Below are 19,380 nucleotides of genomic sequence, written 5' to 3'. Positions count from 1 at the left end.
TATAGCAGCTGCAACAGTAGAATTTGTTGAGAACTATTATATGCCATGTATTCCAAATGAACCTTGTAGAAGTGGGTTGTGGAGATTCTACAAGATAATCCTAATAGGTGCAAACAAAATTTTAGAATGGAAATACATGTATTCCTTTACTTGTGTAAAGAGTTGAAGGAAATATATCATTTAAGAGGTACTAGGAAAATAACTGTTGAAGAGTTGGTGGCTATGTTTTTGAATTCTATAGGCCATGGGAGAATAGAATAGTGCAAGAAATGTTTCAACATTCAGGGGAAACAGTTAGTAAACATTTTACTCGTGTTTTAATGACTGTTTCAAGAATGATGATTGACATTATTAATCCTATTGCTAGGGAGTTTAGGAATGTTTTAAGCAAAATTCGTGATGATGAGCGGTATTAGCCATACTTCAAAGATTGTATTGGAGCCATTGATGGAACTCATGTTCCAGTTAAAATTTCTCCATCCAAACAAATACCATATATTGGTTGAAAAGGGACTCCTACTCAGAATGTTATGGCTATTTGTATTTTTCATATATGTTTCTCTTTTGTTTGGACTGGATGGGAAGATACTGCACATGATACACATATTTTTTTGGAAGCTATTTGAAAGGAAGAATTGCAATTTTCACATCCACCCGGAGGTTTGTATGTAATAAAAATAACAATTATGGATTATACATGAAAAAAAATATATGCTTTTCAATATTTTTTATGATCGCTATTTGTATATTTTTTGTAGGCAAGTATTACTTAGTAGACGCATGAAATCCTCACATGATGGGATACATGTGGCCATACAAAGGGGAATGATATCATCTACCAGACTTTCGTCGCGGAGGCCAATGATAAGCGCCGAATGTTGCACATTCAAGCCCCTTAATTTGCATATGTTAATTCCTTAGCATTGTTATTTGTTTGATTTTTGTTTTGTTTTTGTGTTTTCAGGTTATAAATAAAGATGCAATTAATTCCATTGATTTTAGGCTTAAAAGCACACGTTGAGATGATTAAGCATAGCCAATCATAACAGAGGACTTATGTGTTGTGGTTAAGTTTAATCAAATAAAGGAAGGGATTAATTCGGAATTTCTCAAATTGGAGTCAAAATCGGATTGGATTCAATTTTGGATTCTGCATACATCTCGGTATTTTGGCCATAACTTTCAGTTCAAATATCCGATTGAGGTGATTCAAGCGGCACTGGAAAGCTAACTCAAATTTATACAAATCATTGTGAAATAACATTTTCATAATTCGGAGCGCCGCATTGCCAAAATCGCCCCGCAAGATAGGAACGCAATTCTGGGCGAATCCTATTCCGATTTAGACTTAGGTTTTCTTTATCCTAATTGGACTTGGACTTAAATCTCCGAAATTTATAGGATTACTAGGGCTTCTAGGACTCTCCTAAGCCCTATAAATAGGCCTCTAAGCATTGAGAAAAAACCAGACCGCTTTCTAGAGTAAAAATTCAGTAAATTGTCTTTGGAGCTTAGAAGATCATGAGCGGCTAAACCCCATTCGTGGGGTGTTGATGTAACCCTATTCAAGCACAATGGTTTGATTATATTTAATTTCTAGGTTTTCAATTTATGCATGTTGATTGTATAACTATGAGGATTGCTATAATTGATTTATGTTCTTAATTATTAAATGCAATTGTTCTTAAATTCCAATATCAATATTTGTAAAATTCTTCTCTTGTCTTAGAAAGTATTTTACTTTTATTGAAATCAAATCATTCTTGTTTTCTGTGATTATGAGAATGATGGTTATACAATGAGTTTAATTGACATATGATCAATAGGATTTGATAGGCCATGCCTAGGAAAGACATATTGTACTACACCCTAGTTTAGTGTAATTTAGGTAGACAGTCTGTGCCAACCGAAGATGAGTTATACTTATTCATTGATTATATGTATCCTGTTATAGAATTTGATAATTTATACCTAGGGAAGACGGGTCGTACCACATCTTAGTGGTTAGGTGGACGATCCGTGCCAACCGAAGATAGATTATGATTATTCTTTAATAAGGTAGTTTCTTGTTTATTTATAACATGTATAAAATGAATTTCTGAGATTAATTATGATTAGCCATTGTTGTGCGGATAGAGGTGAAGTCAATACCCTACATTCTCTCTCTTATTTTATATCTCTTTTATTTTCATGCACTTTAGTTTTAAAGAAAATCAAATCAAACATCTTTTTAATTAAGTTAATTTTAATCTTTCAAATTTTGATAATAAAACCCCTGCAGTCCTTGAGGTTCGACACCCTCTCTATAGCCGTATCCTACAAAGACTCGTCCTATTGCGAGTGGTTATTTTTATTATTGATATTTTTGGACACAAAAATACCACATCAGCCAACCAAGGGATATGCAAGAAATCTTTAATCATGCACATTCATCACTTAGATGCACTATTGAAATAACATTTGGAGTTTGGAAAAATAAGCAGAAGATATTGCATAGTATGCCAAATTTTTCTTACGATAAACAAGTGAAAATCGTGGTGGCGTCTATGGCTCTTCATAACTTCATTAGGAAGCATGCAATAAAAGATGCTAAGTTCTAAGCATATGATGATGATGAGGATTTACTACTTACTGAAAATATAAGGATGACGAATTACAAGATGAGTCAAGCATACAACAATCAGAGACATCTAATGAAAATTCTATGAACATTGAGTGTGATCATTTTGCTAATCTACTTATGACCCGTTGATGTTTTTATTTTTATTTTTATTTTTTTATTGTTGTTTTGTTATAAACTATTTAAAATGTTGTAAGGATCCCTGCAAATGTTGTTCTTTTTTATGTGTTAAATACTTTGAAGTGTTGTGATGCTACTTTTGACAAATTATATATTCTTATTTTAATGATGTAAGTGCGTTAATAAGTACACAAAAAATAAAGAAAGAAAATGATGGACATCACTTTTTATTACATATAAGTACAAAAGAAAAAAAAAATGTTGACGTTTTGTTACATAAATAATTACAAAATAATATATATATATATATATATATATATATATATATATATATATAAAGTTAACATTAATCATTTTTATTTTTTTTTAAAAAAAAACATTGCATGTCCTTTATTGTTATTTTTGCAACTAAAAGCATTTTTTTTAGTTTTGTTACCAAACATTACTAACATCAAAAAAGCACTTTAGACATGCAGTTACCAAACATGTAAATAGTTTTTCAGTAGAAACACTTTTGACAAAAGCTCTATATCCAAATGCTCTATTTTTTATTGCAATCCCAAATAAGTTCTTACTCAACAATTCGGTGTAGACTTTGTTGACACATATTCGCCTAGGGCAAAATTCGCCTCGATGAGGATAATCATGTCCATTGTAGCAAAAATGGATTTGGAATTACGTCAAGTAGATGTTATAGCAGCTTTTCTTAACGGGGAATTAAAATAAGAGATACACATGCTACAACCCAAAGGATTCCAAATTGAAGAACATGAAAAAAAAAGTCTACAAATTAAAAAAATCACTACATGGACTTAAGCAATCATCAAGGCAATGGTATTTAAAGTTTCACCAAGCAATGCTAGAAATTGGTTTTGAGGTAAGTCAACTAGATCGCTATGTTTACATATGCAATGAGAATGATAAATTAACAATATTACTGTTGTGCCAAATACTACCTAAATTAATAGATAATATTTAGAACGTTTTACTCGCAAGTGCACAAAATCAAATGATAGTATAGTGCAGCAAGTACAAGATCGATCCCACAAGGATTGTTGATTTTATTTATAATTAATTAAAATATTGTCATGAAATCGATATTAATACTACGGAAAAGAAATAAAAATAAAAATAAAGATAAAGATAAAGGTAAAGGTAAGGCTTTGATATTCACCACTAATCATGCTCAAATAATATAACAACATGCCAATGATCCAATCATATTATGAATACCTAATATTTGCCAACCTAAGGGCATTGATGTATACTCCTTAAGCTATTGATTTTCCTAAGCAACGAGTTAGGCATGGGTGTATACTCTGACTCTTTTCTTTCTTTAAAGATTTAGCATGGATGTATACTAAGTTGTTCTTTAAGAAAGCAAAAATCTATGGAAATCGACAAACACACGGAACTTAGGGCATGAGTGTATACTCCCGGTTTTCCATGTTGATTAACCCAAGAATCTGGTGTGGATTTCTTTTATTACTCTTATTAAACCCAGGACTCGGTCATCCAAATTGATTTAATTAACTAATCCATACTACATGCATATAATGGCCAATCACACACATATGAGGAATTCAAGAAAATAGGAATTAATCAAGTTAAGCAACACAATATGATTATTACAAAGGTGCCAATATTGAAATATTAAATAAACATAATTAGGGCTTAAATCTAGCGCTCCTTAAGAGTTAGTTATACATAATTAAAATAAAAGAAAAAGAAAAGGGAAAGAAAGAACCGAAAACCGCTCCTAGAAGTAGCCTCTAAATTTCTCTCCCCAAGGTTGTCTCTATTCCATCCTCCTTATTCTCAGGGTTTAGAGGTCTATTTATAGGGTTTTAGAAGTTCTTGACACACTTGTAAACTTAGAAAATTCGTAGAGTTTAGTCCTATTACAAGTGGGACTTGTAAAACCTTAATATGGAAGAAAGGGAGTCTGGCCGCAGCTGATGGGTGACCAGCGCACGGGTGTGCTCGATCACAACCCGTGTGCGCTCGATCGCAAGACTGCGATCGATCCTATGTGTGCGACGCTTGATCACAGGTGTTGTATCGCTGCTTGTCTTCTTTGGTAGTGCGCTCGATCGTAGGTTCCCTGCGCTCAATCACACTGTCAAGGACTCCAATTTTTCCCAATTTCTCTCTTTAAGCCCAAATCTTCCAAATTTACTTTCTTATCTTCCTAAAGCCTACAAAAGCATGGAAAACACATAAAATAACTAAAATAGCACAAATTAACAACACTTAAGTAACACACATAAGTTAAAGGGCTAAAATATGAATATTTTGGCACTTAATAATTACCATTATATGTAGACGATATATTGCTAACTAGTAATTGTCCAAATATGATAAATGAAACAAAACACTTCTTGTCATCCAAATTTGAAATGAAAGATATGGGCGCTACTACCTATGTCTTGGGAATAAGAAGTTCTAGAAACAGAAATTCGAAATTATTATATTTGGATCAAGAAAAATATCTGAAAAAAGATACTTAATAAGTTTAATATGGATAAATGCAAACCCCTAAGTACACCTATTTCAAAAGGTTAACACTTAAGCAAAATAATGTGTCCACAAAATGAGATAGAGATTAAAGAAATGGAATCGGTCCTCTATGCCCAAACAGTAGGTAGTCTCATGTATACAATGACAAGCACAAGACCTGATTTTTGTCATGTAATAAGATAGGTGAGTAGATATCAATCTAATCTCAGGAAGGTGGCAAGCAGTGAAACGAATATTTAGATATTTGCAAGGTACTAAAAACATGGGCTTATGTTTTGGAATAAGTGATTTAGAAATTGTAGGATACATAGATGCTGATTTTGTAATAGATGGTGATGATAGAAAATCAACTAGTGGATATGTGTTCTTGTTTGGTCGAACAGCTGTCTCTTGGATAAGTAAGAAACAAAATTGTGTTGCAAGATCACTATAAAAGTTGAATATATATATATATATATATATATATATATATATATATATATATATATATATATATCGTGTAGCACAACAGTAAGTAATGTAGTGTGGATTAAATGTTTTGTAGACAATTTAAATTTAGGTATAACCAATAAACCAGTCAATATGTTTTGTTATAACAAGTCTTCTCTTTAATTAAAAGTGGAGTACAGAGCTCCAAGGGCAAATATATTAATGTAAATTATCACTATATTTAAGATATAGTGGAGAGAGGGGAAATAAAAGTTGAATTCATTCCCTCAATAGTGATGGTAGCTGATCCTATAAGCAAAGGTTGCCTTTGGATAAATTCAAAGAGCCTGTAGTGACAATGAGATTAATAAATACCTAGGTGATAGCTACATGGGTTAATGCACAGATGGAAGGATTAGGGGATGCCTGAATGAATGATACTGTGCACTTTTGTTTAATAGGAGACACAGTTGATCAAGTCAAAGACAAAAGACACTAACGAGATATGGATATTATAGCTCACATAAATGTAAATTTCACCAAGAGGCATATGTTAAATATGAGTAATATATGTTAGGATATTGTCTGATATACTTGATTCCAAGTCAGTAGTTGATACATCAGTTTATCCTTCGTCCAGTAGATCTATATCTGCAAGAGGACTTCTTGGTATAACATCTTCAATTCAAATGTCAAATGATGATTATCACTTGGATAAGTCATCCTCTGCTATTCAAACATCTCCATTGATAAGATAGATATCATTTTATCTGTATTATTTAAACGTACTATTTGAATTTTGTATTAGTTTGTAATTTAGTTACATGTTATCTTTATCTTCAATTGTAAAGCTACGGAACTCTTCTATAAATGAAAGAATGGGCAGCAACATTGACTAAGTTGCCATTTCCAAAGATTCTTTGTTTACGTACATGGTATCAGAGCCTATAAGGCTAACATCAATCTTTGATCCTTCCATGGCTCCTTCTGCATCCTCCACAACTTTCACCATCCTTAATGTCACTCAATGTATCTCCATGCAGCTAGAAGATAGCTTCAATTTTCTTGCATAGACCTTTCAATTCCTACCAGTACTTCGCAGCAATGATTTGCTGGGAATTGTGGATGAGTCTAAACTTTGTCCACCCAAACACCTTCCAAATGCTAAAGGCCAACTTTCTTCTTCTGTTAATCCAAAATTTAATCTCTAGTAGAAGAAGGATTAGTTTGTGTTGAGCTTGTTGAAATCAACCTTATCTATGAGTGTCTTGTCCTCTATCTATGAACTTTGCACTCCTTGACAAGTCTGGAATCATCTTGCCCAGGGTTTTGTATCTCATTAATGTTCTCACGTGACAAACCTTAAGAGACAATTGCAGTCACTTAACCAGGGGACCAAGACTTGTTCAGAATTTTTGCAACTTGCAAAAACTTGGTCTGATCAATTGGCAGCAGTAGGGAAGCCAGTTGATGAGGATGATTTAATCTCATTTGTTATTAGTGGATTAAATTTTGCATTTCAGTCAGTTTTCACATCTTATTCTTTTGTAACTCGTGACAAGGTACTTACATTTGATGAGTTTCAAATAGAACTGAATTTTAAAATGATGGTGAATATTCATTGTCAATAGAATGAGCCTGAAGTCGGCAACTTTGCACTATACTCTCAGAAATCCAAGAATCCCAACATCCGAAGGAACAACTCTCCGAATTCCTCCAAACCAAATATATCCCAAATGCAGTCTTTTCGACCACATCAGAAATAGGGTCCACAACAACGCTCCAACCTTGCAAGTTCATCCAATTTTCTATCCAAACCTCCATGTCATATTTATGGCAAAAATGGACATCAAGCATTGGATTGCTTCCACCGAATGGACTTTTCATATCAAGGACGTCATCCTCCATCTTAATTGGCAACAATGGCATCAAAGACGTCTTCTGATGGTGATCAAACCTGGGTGGCTGATAGTGCAGCTAATAATCATATAATTGATGATATGAATAATCTACAAATCAGTGAACCATACCAGGGTGGTGATGAAGTTGCAGTAGGAAATTGTTTTGGTTTGTCAATCTATCATATAGGCTCATATGTGATTTCTCATTATTCTTTTCACATTAATTTAAAGCATGTTCTTTATTGTCCAACAACGGCAGCTAATCTCTTGTCTATACAAAAATTTTGTAAAGACAACAATTACTGGTTTAAACTTACATCTACCTATTTTGTTGTGAAGGACAATCTCACAAGACAGACGCTTTTGCAAGGGCCAAGTAGGAATGGTTTGTATCCCATTCGTCTTCCTACATCCAACAATAAAGCTCGAGCTTTTGTTGCCATTCTAGGAGTTTCAATTGATGCTTCTGTTTCGCATGCACGCTTAGGGCATCCTGCATCTCGTGTTCTTCTGTTATTATCTACTCAATTTAGTCTTCTTGTCAAAGGAAATATTAATAAAAGTTTTGTTTGTATTTCATGTCAACAAGCCAAGAGCAAGCGTCTGTCATTTCATGGTTCTACTAGAATTTCTATGTTTCCTTTAGAACTTATCCATTCTTATTTATGGTGTTCTCTAGTGTCATATGTATGTGGTTGTAAATTTTACATCATATTTATAGATGATTTTTCAAGATTTTCATGGATATTTCCTTTACATTCAAAATCTGATGCGTATATTGCTTTTGTTAAATTCAAGGGTTTTGCCAAAAACCAATTTTCTACCAAGATTAAGAACTTTCAATCTAATGGTGGAGAGGAATTTACCTCCTATCAATTTAAAAAATTCTTGGAGACTAATGGTATTATGCATCGCATTTCTTGTCCATACACCTCTCAGCAAAATGGAATTGTTGAGAGAAAACATAGACACTTAGTAGAAACTGGTTTGGCTCTTTTGGCACAATCTCATCTGTCTAATACCTATTGGTTTAAAGCATTTAACACAACTATTTATCTCATCAACCGGTTTCCCACAGTTGTGTTGAATGATTAATAACCATTTCATGTGCTTTTCAAACATATACCAAATTACTTTCATCTCCTGCACCTACCACTACACCTACATTATCTCATGAAATTCTCTCTCCTATTGAGTTGTCCAACCCCACTGCATCCACACCTATTATTAATTCCTCTATTAATTTGCCTACTATGCTTGACTATTCACCACCTGCTCCAAATGAATTAATTGTTTCTCATCCTATGGTCACCCGTTCCAATGCTAGCATTCAATGTCCCAAAACATTTCCCGATTATCATGTTTATTATTCAACTAAATACCCATTATATGCTCTTTTGTGATTTACATGTCACTCTTTCATCTCCACCAACTCTTTGGTGTGATAATCTTGGGGTAATTTCACTTGCTTCTAACCAGGTATACCATGCTAAAACCAAGCATATTGAAGTAGATTATCACTTCACTAGAGAGAAGGTTGTAAGCAAAGACATTCAGATTCGGTTCATCTCCACTGCTACTCAACTTGCTGATCTTTTTACCAAAGGACTTACTTCATCCCAATTTCTTCTTCTATGCCACAAGCTTCTGGTTTGTGAACTCTCCAAATGCTTGAAGGGGGATGTTAAGATATTGTCTGATACGCTTGATTCCAAGTCAGTAGGTAATACATCAATTTCTCCTTCCTCTGGTAGATCTCTATCTGCAAGAGAACTTCTTGGTATAACAGATAAGACATCTTCAGTTCAAATGTCAGATGATGATTATCACTTGGATAAGTTATCCTCTACTATTGATAAGAAAGATATCATTTGATCTGTATTATTTAAATGTACTATTTGAATTTTGTATTAGTTTGTAATTTAGTTACATGTTATCTTTATCTTCAATTGTAAAGCAACAAAACTCTTCTATAAATGAAAGAATGGTTAGCAACATTGAGTAAGCTACTATTTCCAAAGATTCTTTGTTTACGTATAATATCCATGCTTTAAAAGTGTAAAAGACACTGATAAGGTGTATCAAGGAAAAGCATAATTTTTTTTTTTTTTTTTAAGGAAGTACTTGATTAAAAGATCAGTGCAGGTCAATACATAGTTTTGTATACGGCTGAAATTGTAAATTGGAATGGGTGTGAACTATATTCCCAACCACAGAGAATTGATGTCGTTCGTTTGGTATGATACTATTTTTATGGGCTAAATTCGGTGCCCAAAAGTGTAGATTGAAGTGTTCAAACACACCTCTAGGACTGTCCGAATGGGAAGCAAGGGCGTTCGGAAGTGCAGTTTCAATCATTCCAGTACTAAAGCCCGAGAGCTTCATTCGCTAAGCATTTAATGGCCGTCCGAACGGTGAAGGTGATGTTGAATTTGCTAAGTACTCAGAATGGACCACTAAAAAGTGCTAAAATATACATATTTAAGCCCCTTATTATACATTTGTTAATCTTTTAATTTTATTATTATGTACTGTTTTACTTCCTTTTTGTATTTTCTGTGTTTTTCTAGGTTCTTGAAGAAAATGAAGCAATTCTGGAAAGTTACAAGTATAAAGGGAAATTTGGGAAAAGTCTGCAAGCTTTGGGATCGAGCATAAGCTACTAGAATCGAGCGCATCTGCGCTCAATCACATAAGACCTAGGCTCTTCTGCACTCGAGCGCCAGACCAAGGATTGCGTGCACAAGCAGCTACGCACGTGCGCACAAGAATCAGGCTTGAGCGCACATGCGCTCGAGCGCAACATTAGTGGGATCAATCGCAGAAGTGCGATCAAGCACAACCCCTTGGGATCGAGCCCATGTGGGGCGCCCAGATGCGGCTAGACTCCTTTTTCACCCCAAATTAGGTTTTCCTAATCCTAATTGGACTAAGAAGTTAGACCTTCGATTTAACTAGGTTTACTAGGGCTTCTAGGTTTCTCCTAAGCCTATAAATAGAACTTTACGCCTCACAATTTGATACACAATTCCAGAGAGGAGAATTTGGAGCTACTTCCAGAAGTCATTTCCAGTTTCTTCTTTTCTTTTCTTTTTAGTTTATTTTATTATGTCTAGCTAAATACTTTTGTTAGGGGCTAGATTGAAGCCCTAATCATGTCTTTTCAGAATTTCAATATTGGCGCATTTGTTACAATCATATTTTGGTATTTTTAAATTAGTTATTTTCTGGTTAATTGAATTCATCATATGAATGTGTTTGGATGTGTTATTTAAGTCAATTTGAATGACCAAGTTCTAACAAAGTGACAAAAGAATCTCATCATGGGTTCTTGGGATAGTCAACATGGGGAACTAGGAGTAGATACCATGCCCTAGGCTTCATGTGTTTGTCGATTTCCATAGATTTATGCTTTCCTAAAGAACAACTTAGTAGATATCATGCTAAATTCTTTGGGGAAGAAAAGAATTAAAGTAGATACCATGCCTAATTCGTTGCTTAGAGAGATCTATAGTTTAAGGAGTAGATACGATGCCCTTTGGTTGACAAAAACTTGTTGTGAGTTTTAAAAGTACTCGCAAGTGCATGAGTCGTTTGCAATATAGCTTCTGTAAGTACGAGGTCGATTCCACAGGGAATTGTGTTTTTGAAAAACAAATTATATATAAACTAATTAAATCCTAACCTAGTTCTAAAAAGATTTTTGATTTTGAAAATAAACAAACATAAAATAAATAAAATAAAGAAATAATCAACCAAGAAAGTACTAAGGTTGTCGAATCCACACTCATCAAATCATAACAGAACATTTCATCTTGATCAATATTGTCTGAAGTTCTCAGAACTGAAATCCTATGTATGTCTTACTATGCTTTACAAATTAATTAAATCATCTAATGTATCCATCCATTAAACCAATCACAAAAGATATCTGGATTAAACCAAATCATCAATTGTATCCGTAAGACAAATCACAAAAGATATCCAATTTTATTTTGATAAATAAAGATCCAAGCAAAACAATTAAATGAAACTCTTCTAAATCATCACATGTATCCATAAATCACAATAGATATGCAAGAGTAATCTCAATAATTGAATTAAAGTAAAACAATTGAAACCTTAAAAATCCATAAAATCAGAATAATATTGACTTACAAAAAAGTGTGTTGTTCTTTAATGGTGAGGCTTCATCCTCAACCTTAGTTGAGAATTTAACTCCACATGATTATTGAAAAGAAAACCTAAACCTAAAAAAACTAAACTAAAAGGGAGAAAAACTATAGAAATTCAGACTTGGTCTCCCACCCCCAGCCTTTTCTTAAGGCTTAGCAGCCTTTGTATAAAGGTTTCTAGGGTTTAAAATCTTAAAAACGATGCTAGGGCATATCTGGCAGACGAGTGTGGTCGAGCGCATGGCCAGTGTGCTCGATCGCACTCAGGCATGTAACTTCTCCTGCAGCGCAGGATTTGGGCACTTGCTGCTTGCTGGTGGGCGTGGGTGTGCTCGAGCGTAACCCAGTTGGGATCGAACGCACATGCGCTCGAGCGCAGGAGGGTGCACTCGATTCTACTTTGATGGTACTTTTTCCAGCTTTCTTCCAAACTACGTGTTTTTCACTTTAAAGGCGAAGGTTTTCCCTTAACAACCTACAAAACACTAAAAATAAAGAACTAACACAAATATCAGATTACGACACTGCTAAAGGATTTACAAATGTAAATTAAGAGGCTCAAATATGCATTATTTGGCACTCATACCCCCAAACTTAGCAAAACAAAACTAAAAATAAAATGAAAGCAAGAAAATAAGTCATTTTTCGTGGGAGAGACAATTGCGTTTAGCATATGCAACAAGCCTTTTAAACCCCTAGTGGACGAGTGAAATCTCGTGAGGGTTTAACAAGAATGATACCCACAAATATTGTCAGTGCTATGTCATTGAAAAGAATAAAGTTTCACACAAACCATGGTTCGTAAGTAAACTCAACAGGACAAACACTATCATCACAATCATTAGGGAATCCATAATCAAAGAATTCATAAATGGACAGTTGAGACAACATATGCTCAGATAGGTGCAAAATGAAATTAGCATACAGTCATGAGGCTTCAATTTACTCTTAAGATAAATAACTCAAAGTTTGTTGGAATCCATATCAAATGAAACAACTAAGGCAAGATATGCATTTTTTTTTTTTTTTTTTGTGTGTGTGTGTGTGTGTAGGCTGTGCAATGCTTAGCTTCCTTAAACTTTCTAATTGACCCATGTACTGAGTGTTAGGCCAATGACACCGAAACCAAATGGTTTTAGGGCATTAGATGTAGAAACATCCCTAAGGGTTTAATAACTCAAGTCAAAAAGGCTACGAAGCCAAACTAGCCATACAATCAACCAACTTGAATTTCACACCTTTTTACGAGACCACTCAATCCTTAATAAGGCAAGAGGTCCGGTTACTCAATGAGAAACTCAAAATGATTTTTTTTTTCTAAGCCAAGGTTATTCATCAACAAATCTCAAGATACACATGATTCAGTTCAAATTTTATACCTCATAGACTCTATACTAATGTGCTTGTGGTGATCAACTCAAAACATTTGAAGTATCTCTAGCCAAAAAATGAGTAAAACGACTCAGATAGATTCCTAATGACATGATGGTGTCTTCAAAATGTTAAACAAGGCAATGAAAATCGAACCACAGCTACAGCTAACTCATGCTTAACAACAACATAGCAATTTTTTTTTTGCTTTTTTAAGAACAAAAAGACAAATAGATAAACAAAAAGAGACAGAGTGTCATTCCACACTCCCAAACTTGAATTATACATTGTTCTCAATGTGTAGTGGAGAAACACATTACCAAAGGTAAGGAAACAACAGAGTGTGCAAAAGGCCAGGGCATCCTCCAAACTTAAACACCAAAACACCTGTGAAAAACTAACAGCAATATTGTCTCACAAGAACAAACATCAAACGATTAATTGTTGTTAGAAACAAAAATAAACTAACAAGAAATAAAATGAAAAAGGAAAGAAAGAAAATGTGTGGAAACTAAAATGGAAAAGAAATTTTACAGTGCTTTCCCCGATCATTTGGATGTTCAACAAATCCCTTCCATCCTTTCTTCTTTAAAACTCTGTAGCATTCTAGGAGGATGTTTCTCCATCTTAGGTAGCCCACTTGCTTGCTTTGGAGTATCTTCTTAGGAACATGGTTCCTAGATTTCTGACCTTGTGTGCATAGATCCTTGAGAAGTTTAGCATAAGATGGCTCTTTGAGACATTGAGGAACTGAAGCTTGGAGTTCATGTTGTGTCTCAAGAGGGATTGGGATGAAGGAATGAACTTCAGTACTCACTTTCTCGTCATTGGACAGATTTGGGGTTCGCGGGGGTTCAATTTGCTCATCAAACTGGAATCATCCTCATCAACCATATAGTACCCTCTAGCCATCAACTGACTTTGAAGCTCTTCTTTCTCTTTTTTATTATATTCAGCAACTAGATGACCGATCTGTCCTTTCAACTTTCCAATTGCTTCAGTGTTTGCCACAATGGCATCTGATAGTTGCAGGATGAAGGAATGAAAGATGGATTTTCGAACTGCGGACATTCAGGATGGTGCAGTTCATGAGATTAGGGAACATAATTTCTCGTATCATGAGCTTGCCACGAGAAATCAGAATGGTTGCTCCAGTCCGGGGTGTAAAAATCGAAATTTGATTCCCCGGGCTGGAGACATTGGTGTTCATCTGCTCATATAAAAAATTGGAAAATTGCCCCCAGGATGGACAATTACTAGAACTATGATACGGATTGGAGCAGTATGAACATGGTCCATGTGGGTAAAGATTGTGAGGGTAGTTGGTAGGAGTTGGCATCCTACAACTATGAAAAGCATGTTGTACAGAAAATTATTAAAATCCTCAAACATAAAATTCATCCTTCACCCTCACTCTTTAGCATGCAATTATCCCATATGAAACAAGAACCATTTTTTTTAAAAAAAAGAACAAAAATAAGTAATATAAAATAAAAAATGAAAACTAACACAGAAGCATAAAACTAAACAAAAATACCAAAAATTAAAAACTAAAACTCACAAACTCACAAAACGGACCAAAATTAAATTTTGCCAAGAATTTAGCTATTGATCCGTCTTGGTGCAGTCTGCGGATATGCACTCGAGCACAAGCTAGGTGGAATCGACCGCAGGCGCGCTGATCCGTCAATGGTGCTGCCTACTGCGTGTGTGAGCTCGAGCGTGTGCGGGAAAAGGTCAAGTGCAAGGGCACAGGATCCTCTACTGGTGTTGTCTACTGCGTGAGTGCGCTTGAGTGGAGCATGGATACGATCTAGCGCAGGAGCGCTGATCTGTATGTTGCTGCTGCCTTGAGCGCTGATGCGCTCGAGCTTATGCGTGAAGTTGTTGAGCACAGGTGCGCTCAATTGGATCACTGCTGCCTTGACCACGAGTGCGCTCGAGCGTATTTGCGTTGATGTGTGGATGAAGGTTCGGCAAAACTGCAAAACAGTGATAAACTGAAGTTTCCCTTTAGTTAAATCGTCTAATGTATCCATCCATTACACAAATCACAATAGAGATCCGGATTAAACCAAATCATCAATTGTATCCGTAAGACAAATCACAAAAGATATCCAATTTTATTTTGATAAATAAAGATCCAAGCAAAACAATTAAATGAAACTCTCTTAAATCATCATATGTATCCGTAAATCACAATAGATATCCAAGAGTAATCTCAATAATTGAATTAAAGTAAAACCATTGAAACCTTAAAAGCCCATAAAATTATAATAATGTTGACTTACAAAAAAGTGAGTTGTTCGTCATTGGTAAGGCTTCATCCTCAACCTTAGTTGAGAATTTAGCTCCACATGATTATTGAAAATAAAACCTAAACCCAAAAAAACTAATCTAAAAGGGAGAAAAACTGTAGAAATTCGAACTTGGTGTCCTCCCCCCCCCCCCCCCCCCCCCCAGTCTTTTGTTGAGGCTTAGTAGCCTTTGTATAGGGGTTTCAAGGGTTTAAAACCCTAAAAATGGCGCTAGGGCATATCTGGCAAATGAGTGCCCTCGAGTGCATGGCCAGGGCACTCGATCACACTCGGGCATGTAACATCTTCTGCGGCACAGCACTTGGGCACTTGCGGCTTGTTGGTGGGCATGGGTGCGTTCGAGCGCAACCCAGCTGGGATCGAGTGCAGGATGGTGCGCTCGATCCTACTTTGATGACGCTTTTTCCAGCTTTCTTCCAAACTTCGTATTTTTCACTTTAAATGAGCAGTTTTCCCTTAACAACCTACAAAACACTAAAAACAAAGAACTAACACAAAATATTAGATTATGACACTGTTACAGATTTACAAATGTACATTAAGGGCCTCAAATATGCAATATTTGCTACTCATCAGTTGACAAGCCTTAAATATATCGGTATAATTGTGACATTGGCATATTGTTATCTTGTTTAGTCTGATTAGTGGTGGATGTCCAATCCCTAACCCTTTCATTATTTATTTATTTTCAATATTTCAAAATCGTGACAATTTGTTATTTAAATTTGAAAAATCAATCCTAAATAAAATTACTAATCCTCGTGGGAATGATCTCGTACTTGCACCCTATATTATCATTTTGATCTCGTGCACTTGCGAGTAAAACACACCGAATATTCGCCTATTAATTTAGGTGGGTATTTGGCACAACAACCACTGAAGTTAGGGTTGCCACATGTCAGCACCACATTTAACCTAGCCGTGTTCGAAGCCCTGTTCGAACGGTAGTAGGTGGGACGCTAGGAAGGACTGTCCAAATGGTATTTGGTCAATGGACAGTTGGTCATGGCAGACAAGTTTAATGCTTCAATGAAACACAAAAGTAGGTGGCCACTAAGTCATCACTGTCCGAACGACAATCAAGGCTGTCCGAACGGCAATTGGTTTGGTAGTCAGCATCGCACATTAAATTCTTCCAGGAATCTTGATAAAGTTGTCCACCTGTTGTCACTTCAGCATGTGAAGACATGGCAGTCCGAATGCCCAGTATTGGCGTCCAAACGGCTAATCAAAAAACTCACCTAACTCAGTTGAAGGGCATTCTCATTTGTGCCTATATATAGAGCACTCATACTGCTCCTTTGTACCAAGGATTTCAGGAGGGTAGAAGCATAAAAATACTTGGTCATATCCTAAAGTGCTTGTGTGCTAAGAGTGTGTTTATGTATGTGAACTAGAAAGCTTTTCTCTCTTAGAGTGTTTTTATTTGTTGATCAATTGTATTGTGCAATCAACGTTTGAGAAATCTATCGGGAGGGTCCAGTAAAGGGGAATCACTTGAAGGAGATTGTGAGCTAGGAGAGGAGTTTGAGGCTTGTCGATCTTATAGAGCCAAGAACTTGCAAAAGGTTGTAAGTGCCCCCTTGTCTGTAATCTCTGGATAATTTTTTTATAGTGATTTCCTGAGTTTGGCTACCTCGGAGAGGTTATACTTTTAGAACAATTTCTAAAAAGTTTCCTCTCCATCACTAAAATATTTGTATCTGCATGATTTACTGCTTTACATATTTTGGTGATTGATTGCTTATTGCTTCATATTTTTAATTCCACATATTTTGTAATAAACACCTATTCACCTCCCCCCCCTCTAGGTGTGTTTGGAGTCTGTTATTTTATTTTTATGGTAGATAGCAAAATGAAATGACCCTAATATACAATCAATAAGAAAGTATATGGTAAAAGGTGCGGTTAGATAAGATGACAAAATCATATATACACTAAGAAATGTCATAATTTGACGCCAATCTGTAGTCTCTATATATGAGAGTTGACATATGAAAAAAATCAATGGTACCAAAGTGGTAATGTTCAACTAAGTTACTTACTAGGTGTTATAATGTTGTGGGAGATGATGATTTAAAGATGATCGCACTATAACTAGTGTGGTCATCTCCATATATACTTTATTCCTATAGAAGGTAAATAACTTCCATGGAGGTTATGATAAGTGATAATATATAATTATTCACCAAGAGTTATATTAAGACTTTATAAATAGAGTAGAAGTCAAATTAATACGTACATTACATTCTACAATTCTCTGTGACTTCTGTTACTTTGTCCTCTATAGGATTTCCACCCTAATAGGAGACTTCCAAAAGATCTTAGATTATAGATACAGATTTCTACACGCTCTTGTGGAGGTTGCTGTCCTTGTGCAGGCTGTTGTTGAGGCAACATTTCATTGTGAACTTGCTCTTCATCCCCAAAAGCCAGTTTAGTATTTCTTACATCGTAATCATTAATTTCCACAACCTCATTAGGTGACTGAGAAAGAAGCAATTCTGGAGACAACACTTCAATCACAACTTATTCAACTATTTCATGGTCTATAAATATGCACAATTTGTTTCTCTTACCATTAGCCAATTCTTTGAGCATGTTGATGATGTGTTGGTCTTTAGAAAGTCCATGTATGTTTTCACTGCACACATTGTCATACTTGTAGTGCAAATTAGGAAGCTCCTTGTACTTGTACCCCAAATACAATTCTAGTATGTTGGCAATATCTCAAAACCAAAAGCAGTCTACATCTAAATGTTCTACAATCAGCACATCCCTTCTTAGAGCATTCCTATTGAGCTATTTAAATAAAAAGATAAATTTGAAGAAAAAAACTATTTATTTATTTTTAATTTGGAGAGCCACGTTTAAAATGAACTAAATATCAAACTCATTATATCTTCCTCTAGTTTAGTTAAATATTATTATTTTCTTATTTTTTAATTCGTTTTTTTTGTTCTTGGTAGATGAGAGAGAGAAGGAAAAAACTAAATAACTTTCACTTTTTGACACTTGGTATTTGGAGAGTCTTGTTGATCAAAGTTAAAGTTGAAATAGAGTAGAGAGCTTGTTTTTTGAACTGGAATGTTTTAGATTTCATTGATAAAAGATCAAGAATATAAAGCTCTTTCATCACAGAACATAAAGTTCTAATAAAACACAGTAAAATGTCATGAAATTACAAAGTCATAAATATAATCAGAAAATTCTTACAATCAAATCATATCTATGACATCAGCTTCCACTAATCCATGTACAACTTCAGTTATGAAACATATCTGTTCCGAGCAAACTAGATCTAAGATATGGGTGGCCCAAATTTTCAAAACTTATTTTTCGGCTATGAAAAGGAAAATGAATATATAAGCTTAAAAAACTAAATAACTTTCACTTTTTGACACTTCGTATTTGGAGAGCCTTGTTGATCAAAGTTAAATTTGAAATAGAGTAGAGAGCTTGTTTTTTGAACGGGAATGTTTTAGAATTCATTGATAAAAGATCAAGAGCATAAAGGCTCTTACATCACAGAACATAAAGTTTTAATAAAACATAGCCAAATGCTATGAAATTACAAAGTGATAAATATAATCAGAAAATTCTTTCAATCAAATCCTATCTGTGACATCAGCTTCCACTAATCCATATACAACTTCAGTTATGAAATAGATCTACTCCGAGCAGACTAGATCTAAGACATGAGTGATCCAAATTTTCAAAACTTATTTTTCGACTGTGAGAGGTAATCCCCCCACACTGATCTAATCATCCTCAACTCAAAGGGCAAGAGTTAACTCATGTCCTCAACCCATAAATGAGGACAAAAAGAACAAAAAATAAATCAAAGCAAAAAACTAAAAACAACAAAATCCAACCAGAAGCAGCAGCAGATGAGCACATCATTGTAGACATTTCGGGAAGACACA

Source organism: Corylus avellana, chromosome 11 (genome assembly GCF_965113065.1).
Source record: "Corylus avellana chromosome 11, dhCorAvel1.hap1.2, whole genome shotgun sequence".
In the NCBI taxonomy this organism is placed as follows: domain Eukaryota; kingdom Viridiplantae; phylum Streptophyta; class Magnoliopsida; order Fagales; family Betulaceae; genus Corylus; species Corylus avellana.
The sequence above is the reverse complement of the archived record's forward strand: the minus strand, read 5'-3'. Positions refer to the sequence as shown.